Genomic DNA, 9,159 nt, shown 5'->3' on the forward strand with positions numbered 1-9,159 from the left:
GTGTTATTTAATGATCATGAGGAATCACATGGAGGACTTTATACGTGATAGCATTGCAAAGACTGAGACTGCTTATTTCTAGAAGCCATCAACAAGAAGTACAAAAAGTTCTCCAAAAATGAGAATAATGGGCTTTTGAGCACTCTACATTTCACTATTTATGATGGTGTTAGTAGAATTAGAGAGCATATTGACAAAATTGTGGCCTGTTATCACAAGATCAAGGCAATTGTTATGGAACTTGATGAGGACTACATTGTGTCGTTCATTTTAGGGACTCTACAATCGCAGTTTGACTCCATTAGGTCTAGTTACAATGCTCAAAAAAATAATGGACTATAGAGGAGATGACTACCATTCTTGCCAAGGAAGAAGATGACACAAAAAAGGGAAGGGCAAGAAGTGTGACTATGGTAATGAAACATAACAACAATGGTTAGAAAAAGAAAGCCTCTACAAAAGAATATCAATGACAACAAGCCCTTCAAAAAATAGAATACGGGCAACAACGGGAATGCGCAAAGAATGCCCTTAGCTTCCAATGTTCCCAAGAATGAGGGTTTTAAAGGAAAATGCAATTATTGCCAGAAATTTGGGCACAAGAAGGTATATTGCAGGAAGCTCAAGGCCAGAATGGAGAAGAAATGTAATCTTTTGATGAATGTATGCCTGGAGTCAAATATTGTTAATGTGCCTTATAATATTTGGTGGTTAGACATTGGTGCTACAATTCATGTTACCAATTCGTTGCAGGAGATGACAAGCAGGAAGGAACCAACTAGTATGAAGTAGCATGTCTATATGGGAGACGATACAAGAACCAAAGTTGAATTTTTGAGAACAGTCAAGTTACAGCTTACCACTGGACTTTTTTTGGAGTTGTATGAAGTTGCATACATACCTTCGATTAGGAAGAGTTTAATTTCTGTGTCTATTTTGGATAGAACTGGTTACAATTTTCTTTTTGGAACTGAAAAAGTTGTATTTACCATGACTCTATTTTGATTGGAAATGAAATTTTATGTGGTAATCTTTATAAACTTGATTTGGTGGATGTGTCTCTTGTTACTTCCTCTTCTTCTTCTCTTAATACTGTTGCTACCACAAAAAGGTCAAGTTTGGATGAAAAATCTTCCATTTTAGGCAACAAATGGAAATATTAATAAAGGATGGGATTTTGCATGATCTTAACTTCTCAGACTTTGACACTTGCATTGACTGCATAAAAGGAAAGTTGATTGCCAAGGCTAGAAATAGAGAAGTTAACAGGTGCACAAAATCACTTTGGTTAATCCATACTGACATTTGTTGGCCTTTTACTCCTCCAGCTATGGGTGGTTATAAGTACTTCATCACTTTTATTGACGATTTTCCCGTTATGGTTTTGTTGAGCTCGTTCGTGAGAAGTCTGATTCTTTGGAGGCCTTTAAAGCCTTCAAAACGAAGGTGGAGCTTCAACAAGGGAAAAGAATTAAAGTAGTTCGCTCTGATAGAAATGGGAGATATGATGAGATGGGAAGGAACCCTGGACCTTTTGTAAGGTACCTACAGGAATGTTGCATTGATGCTCGATATACAATGCCTAGTACACCTTGGGAAAATGGAGTTGCGGAGAGAAGGAATCGCACACTTCTTGACATGGTGCGATGTATATTGGCAAACTCTTGCTTGCCTGAGTTTCTATGGGGTGATGCTTCGAGAACTGCAGCTTATATTTTGAATTAGGTGCCTCGTATGTTTGTTCCCAAGACTCATTATGAGTTGTGGTCATAGAAGAAACCCACTTTGCGTCATTTTCATGTTTGGGGTTGTAAAGCAAAAATAAGACCTACAATTCGCAATCCAAGAAACTTGACCTTAAGACCGCCAGCGGCTACTTTATTGGTTATTATATGGGACCGAGGGGTTCCAAGTTCTACTGTCCTTTGCATACCACCAGAGTTATTGAATTACATCAGGCAATCTATTTCGAGGATGACGTTGGTACAAGCCAAGGGCTTAGAGAAATTGTGTTCAGACAATACCTAGTTATTGTCCCTGTGCATGTCGCTTCTGCTCCAACAATTGGCCCTATTGTTAATCAGCATCCAGTAGCCATTCAGAATGAACCTGTTGAGCAAATAGCACAAAAAGCTCCAAATGTAGCCATAGAAGATGCACATTTAAGGAGATCAGAAAAGGTTCGCAGACCTGCAATCTCTGATGACTACATTGTCTACTTGCAAGAGCATGAGTATGACACTAGTGACACCTCAGATCCAACTATCTACAAGAAAGCCATCTCTAGTCCTCAATCCATTGATTTTTTTTTTTAACAGATGGTTCTCTTTTGGCAGAATAATTATAAGATGTGAATGTTCTATGTCATTTAACTTGATCTCATGATGAAACTATTTTACATCAAACACTGGATTACGAATTAGTTAAATAAAAAAGCAATGAATAAAATTAATATAGATTCAATATTCGTGATAAAAATTCCTTTGTTCAAAATGATTATTCATCTGTTCTAGAAGATGAGATGGCCAAGGTACAATGTGCACGAAGTATAGATGGCTAATTTATCCCCTGTAGGATACTTTACACAAGCTTTATGTGTGGGATTTCCTGGGACGTGGAGCACTGAGAGTGGTCCTCGTTTGCTCTGGCCAACCTTATATAGAGACTTACAATCTATGTATTATTATTCTCTTTTTAAACTCCAAAATTTTGCTTGAATGAATCTAATTCAAAAATTTCGCGATAGAGAGATTTAACTTTATTAAAATATTAACATATTGTCAATCTCCTCAAGGATCAAAAGCATCTCATTTTTTAGTAAATACAGCCTCAAGTCATTTTTCTTTTAGAATAGTGTGACCAGAGTGTCTCATTCTTCTTTTGATGTACTCTTATCCCTTATGTGCTCCAACAATTTTTCACTGATTATTGTCTTTATAACGAACATGATCTTGTCCACTTTGATTCCTCACTTTTTCGGAGCCACGGCTTCATCTTTTGGCAGCACGTCACCTCCACCACCTACTTCCCATAGGTCATGCCCTTGGAGATATGACTTCATGCAAGTTTTTTATGTTGTGTAATTCTGATTATTGAGCTATTTTTACTTCGCCTACCATTTATAAGTCACCAATCGTGATTTGATTTACCTTGTTATAATCAAGCAAGTTTTATAAAAGCATTACAAACTCAGTTTGTGTATGATGTCAAGAATCTCATAATTCATCCCCAATCGCCTTGCTCTGATTTTGAATTGTTAAATTTAAGGCCAAAGAAAACTATATATAGTAGAACAAAATTTGACTTTATACAATTTTGATATACACCACTTAATTGACTAATAATATAATGTTCCCACTTAATGGACTTTTCAGCAACTTCTTTCAATTCATTCACAATTTCACTTCACTAAATCTCAAATCTATCTCGATGTACTTTTTGTCTTACACATGCATACACTATGTCTTTCTCTTTATCTCACTTTCTCTTCACACAAAATTATACAACCAACATATATATAATAGGCAAAAAATTCGATGAAGGGACATTCTTAATTCTAGATGATTCCCTTCATGACGGTGGAGATAAATGGTACAATATCCATTCTATAATCTTCATCTCTTTGTACAAATTGTAGACAAGCTCAGAAATTGATAGATGAAGATGAATGTGCAAAATATTCTGAAAATTTTTCCTTTGAAGTCTTTGATGATTTTTTCAGTTTTCTCTTTCAGTATCGATTTTTCATTTTGACTCTTTTCTTTTTCATCATGCCCAGGTGTCTCTTAAAATCGATGAATTTTGAAGCCCTCGATCCTTTATTCAATGCATATGCTACTTCAAATGTATCTTGCTCTTTGACATTCTCGTCTTCTTCAAAAATTGCATTAGCATACTTGTGATTTAGTTTTCTTTGTCTAGTTGATTTTCTCAGTCGTGGTTGTAGGCTCGTTTACTTTAACCTCTTCTTGTTGACTTGGTTTTATCTCCTCTAGTGTTATTTGATGCACACCCATCTACTTAGAAGTTTGTGTTAAATCAGTAAACTTTTTCTCACCACTTGATTCTTGTGTATCTTTTGTTTTCTTAGGACTTTCTTGTGTTTATGTGATCTCTTCTTGTAATTTATCTTCCTTTTCTTTGAATATAATAACTCCACTCTCTGTGGTGTCTGCCAAGAATTTACTTCTTTAAACACTATTTCTCTTGAATTTGATGGTAGCCCTATGAAGTCCTACAAGAAGACTCTTCATGAACTACAATATTCTATCTTGAGTCATCAATCCAATCACCTTTGCAATCATTTATTCAAGAAGGACCACCACTAGTGCCAATTCATCCTTTAGACTTGAATTGGTTTTCTTTCTCTTGAACCTCATCAATTATTGTTGTAGATGCCTCAACATTCCATTCTTCTTCAATATTTTATTTCTCTTGCTTGTTGGAATTGCTATATTGCCTTCTGCTAGTTCCTTCAGCAATCTCTAACATAATGATCTCATTTTCCCCATACAAATCACAAGTCGTTAGTTCGTTGATATTCTTGACCTCTCTTGTAGCAATTTTATTGAACTTCTCTTGTCTGATAGCTTCCTTCAAACCATCCTTTAGATTTACATTCTTTTAATTCTTTATTATTTTATTGATGAAATTGCCATTTTCTTTTATAATTGAATAATGCTTATTCCTCTTTCTTTATCGAGACCCCTAACATTTATTTGTCAACACTTCTTGGCTGACCAACAAATTTTTGATGTTGACCAGTAACGTTTGACTTGGCCAATCTTGTATAGCGGCAATCAAGCCTCTAAATTCGGGCTCAACTCATGTGCGATTATTCTTCTTATTCTAGACTCCAAAATTTTACTCAAATACTCTAATACAAAAATGGAGAGATTTAACTTTGTTAAAATATTAACTTAATATCAGTTTTCTTTAAATGATTGAGAGCAGCTTGTTTTTATATAATTATAACCTCCTCAAGTCATTTTTCTTTGAGAATAGTAAGGCAAAAGTATCGCATGCTTCTTTTGGTGTGTTCTTATTCATTATTTGCGCCAACAATTTTTTTCTTAATTATTGTCTTATAACAAACATGATCTTGTCTGCTGTGATTCTCCACTTTTTTATAGCCACAGCTTCATCTTATAGCATTATGCCACTTCCACCAACTACTTACAATAGATCGTGCCCTTGAAGGTATGACTCTATACAAGTTTTCGATGTTGTGTTGTTCTGATTATTGAGCTTCTTTACTCCGTCTACCACTTGGGAGTTGCTCATTGTGACTTGATTTACATATTCATAATCAAGCAAGCTATATGGAAGTTTCACAACCTCAATTTGTTCACGATCTCAAGAAGCCATAAATTCGTCATCAACCGCCATACTTTGATATCAAATTGTTGAATTTAAGACCAAAGAAAATTAATATTTACTAGAACAAAATTTGACTTTATACAATTTTGATGTTTACCACTTAATTGACTAATAATATAATATTCTCACATGTAATTCGGTGAGGACACATTCTTGATTCTAGATAATTCCCTTCATAAAGGTAGAGATAAATGGTGCAACAGTCATTTTAGAATCTTCATCTCTTGGTACAAATTGTAAGCAATTCTATAAATTGATAGATGAATATGAACCAACAAAATATTATGGAATTTTCCTTTGAAGTCGGCAATGATTTTCTATAAGAAAACTCCGAAAAGTTCAAGAACATGTTTCACACACGATAAGAATGCAAATATTTATGGAAGAATTATGAAAGTGATTAAAAAAATATATACCATATTTTTTTTATGCTCCACTATCCAAATATCTCTCAAGTTCAATGGCAATCAACTAGCAATGAAAAAACTTCATTATGAATTATGAACTGCTGTATTTTGCATTTTAAAATCGTAACCTTTGACAAGAATAAAGAATACAATTCGGTGCTAATTTCTTTAACTTCACCTTAATTAGTTTAAAGGACAAGCTCCATAATCTCTAGATTCCACCTCAATTGATTGGAAGAAGGAGAAGGTTTTTAATTAAAAAATAAAAAATAAAAACTAAGATGTATTATTATATCGGAATTAAAAAGACCACCATGGACTACCATCAAATTCTTATTTCACCAAATAATCTCTTGACATGAGTATTATTTCATACTTAATTGTAAAGTATGAATATTGAATTTCAATTATCAGTCTACATGTATACAAAGATTAATTAATTTATTTATTTTTGAGTTCAACAACATGTTTGTTTTAGATAATCTAAGTTTATTGATGATTAAATGTTAATTAATTTATGTGACTCTTCAAAAATTCTTAATCCAATTCTCATAATAAACTATATCAACTCTAATTAATAAAAACGCTCTTTTTTTTAAATAAAATAAAAATTATTAACCATATTTACGGTCCTACTATTATTGTGTTCCAAAAAAAATTAAATAGTTCTAAAAATCTCACAATTTTAATTTTAGTTATGTCAAAAAAATTATGTTTTGTCCCATAAATTTTTTTTTTCCAGGTAGTTTAGAGTTTGATACATATATAAAAATAATGTAGATATATATGGTATTTGAATGTATTAATTTAATAAAAGTAATGTTGAAATGTAATGTGGATGAATATAATACTTTTTTAAAATTTTAATAGGGATAGATTTAGTGTGTGAAAAATATATAAGAATGATAAATGAAAATAGTGATGGATGAAAATTATGATTTCCTTTAATCTTCACTTATAAGTTGTGTGTATTTCTGCAATCACTTATTTGAGATAAAAATGGTTAAGGCTAGTATAATATGCTACTTATACACATTTATATACACAATCTTTTCAATTCTCCAAGCATTAAAATAAACCACTTTATGAAAATAAGTTACTTTTATAGAGTGCTTGTTTGTTGGACGCACATATACAACGTGCCATCCAAGGTGACCCAAATTTATCATAATTAAATTATTGAAAAAATAAATGGGTTGTTAATAAACGAATCCAGCTCACTGAAGGACAAAACTCAAATTGTTAAGTCTAAAATCTGGACAAATTTGCATGGTCCAGATCCCATTTTGGGCTAATTGTTAGAGGATCGAGATTGTTTTGTATCGTAATTTTTTTTCTTACACCATTTCGAAGAGCTTGATGTCAACTTCACAATGAAACAAAGATAACTATGGCGTACAACCATCCAACTCGATCACAAAATCTGTAGTTAACACTGCAAGCTTGAACTTGAAGGCTACTTAATTAAGAGACTGGCCCAAAAGGTGTTCTTGTTCCGATCTCACATTTCTTAAGGAATCAGAGATTCTCCTTTTAAGGTCTGAATCCAATATTGCATATTTCATCGATGCACTCTTTTAACTCCAATTTATGAGCATGTTCGGCTTTGCTTAAAAAATCAACAAGGTGCTTTTAAGTATGCTGCATGAGAGTTAGCAACAACAATGGCTTATTGATTGTGGAGGAAGGACTAATGATTAGGTCACGAGCAAAGAAGGTCAAAGAAGCCATGAGATTACTTGTCTAATCTACGGTGGATGAAACATCAATCACAACAGACAAAATAACAAGTTTCATATTGAGCATGGAAGAATAAACAAGATGGATCAATTTGGTTTAAACAAAGGAAGAGGGACCCAAGTCAAGGGCCTATGCGACTGCATAGTCTAACCATATATGTGGCCTCATGTACCCATACCAGAACTAAGATAAGGGTTTTTGAATGATCTTTGCAATCGCACCCCGAAAGCCTATGTGGCCGCAGAGTGAAAAATTGGGACACAATTTTCAAATTTTGCCTAGACTTCTATTTTAATTAAAACTCTTTTTATGTTATCTTTTTTACATATTTTAGGCTTACTTCCATTTTTAATTAAGTTTTCGTAGGGTCCTTATAAATAAGACTCATTCTTTTCAATATAAAAATACATAATTTGAGAGATATTATTGCAAGGCATATATTGCTTTCAACTCGTTCTTCATCGAACTAATTCCGTAATTATCAATAGGTTTTGTGATCACAAGGTCAATATATTGTTGGCGATTGTTTTAATTTTTTTAGTTCAATAATTTATTGAGTCGAGCTTTCTAAACTGTGATATTTGGCTTTCTTAGGTTTGATCTAATCTGTCATAGGTTTCGTAGCTACAATTACTACGTGGATTCACATCAGTAAGTATCAAAACTTAGACTCCAAAAATTAAGGTTATATCATTTACCTTTTTTGTTTGAGTCTTCATCCTCGTTCTTCATGCTCTTAATCTTTAGAGTCATTCAGTCCAATTAAAATCCTAAAAATAAATAAATAAATAAAATAAAATCTTAAAAGCCGTTTGTGCGCTAAATTAGTGTCTAAATAAATTCCTTTTTGATTTTTTGGGCTCTTTGTTGAAATGTTGCGCATTTAGCAAAAAAGTTTGAAAATTGTAGAAAAATATAGCAATTATATAAAATAAAAAAAGATCAATTCCAAAGTCAAAGTGTCAAATTCAAATTGAAGAAACACTTCCTTAGATTTATCCTTAGTGTTTCCATTCAAAGTGCCAAATTCCTATTTCTCGAGTCATTCCAGAGCTAACTCTTGTACTCAATTCTTTGTTTGGACTTCACAAGGGTTGATTTTTGATTGAGATCAAATTGGTTCTTTGAAGCGCTTCCAAAGAAGTATTTTGAGTGGAAAAAAGGCAGAGTGGTGAGACTAATAGAGGGAAAAAGTCAGATTGAGTGATACACAAGAGTACAAATGTGACGCAAATATTATTCTAGTTTTAGGATATTTGACAGAGATGATTCAACTTCATGCAAGAAGAATAATTAAGTCATCATGATGAAGGAGATAATACAATGGTTTGAATGGTTGTTTAATAATATGGGAGATAGGATGGATAGATAAAAAGCTTGGATGGAGAGGTAAGACACATTGTTCGCTAATTTATGTAGGGAACATCTAAAGAAGTTCCTAACTACTTGGAGGAGAAAAAGGTAAAACTTGTTGTCGTTGAATTTACTGATTATGCTTTCATTTAGTAGGTTCAAATAGCAACATCTAAGAGGCTCATGAGAGGCCAATTGAGACATGGGAAAAATTGAAGGCTATAATGAGGAAAAAGGTTCATTCCTAATCATTACTATAGGATTCTTTATCAAAAATTGC

Source organism: Olea europaea, unplaced genomic scaffold (assembly GCF_002742605.1).
Source record: "Olea europaea var. sylvestris unplaced genomic scaffold, O_europaea_v1 scaffold2892, whole genome shotgun sequence".
Lineage (NCBI taxonomy): Eukaryota > Viridiplantae > Streptophyta > Magnoliopsida > Lamiales > Oleaceae > Olea > Olea europaea.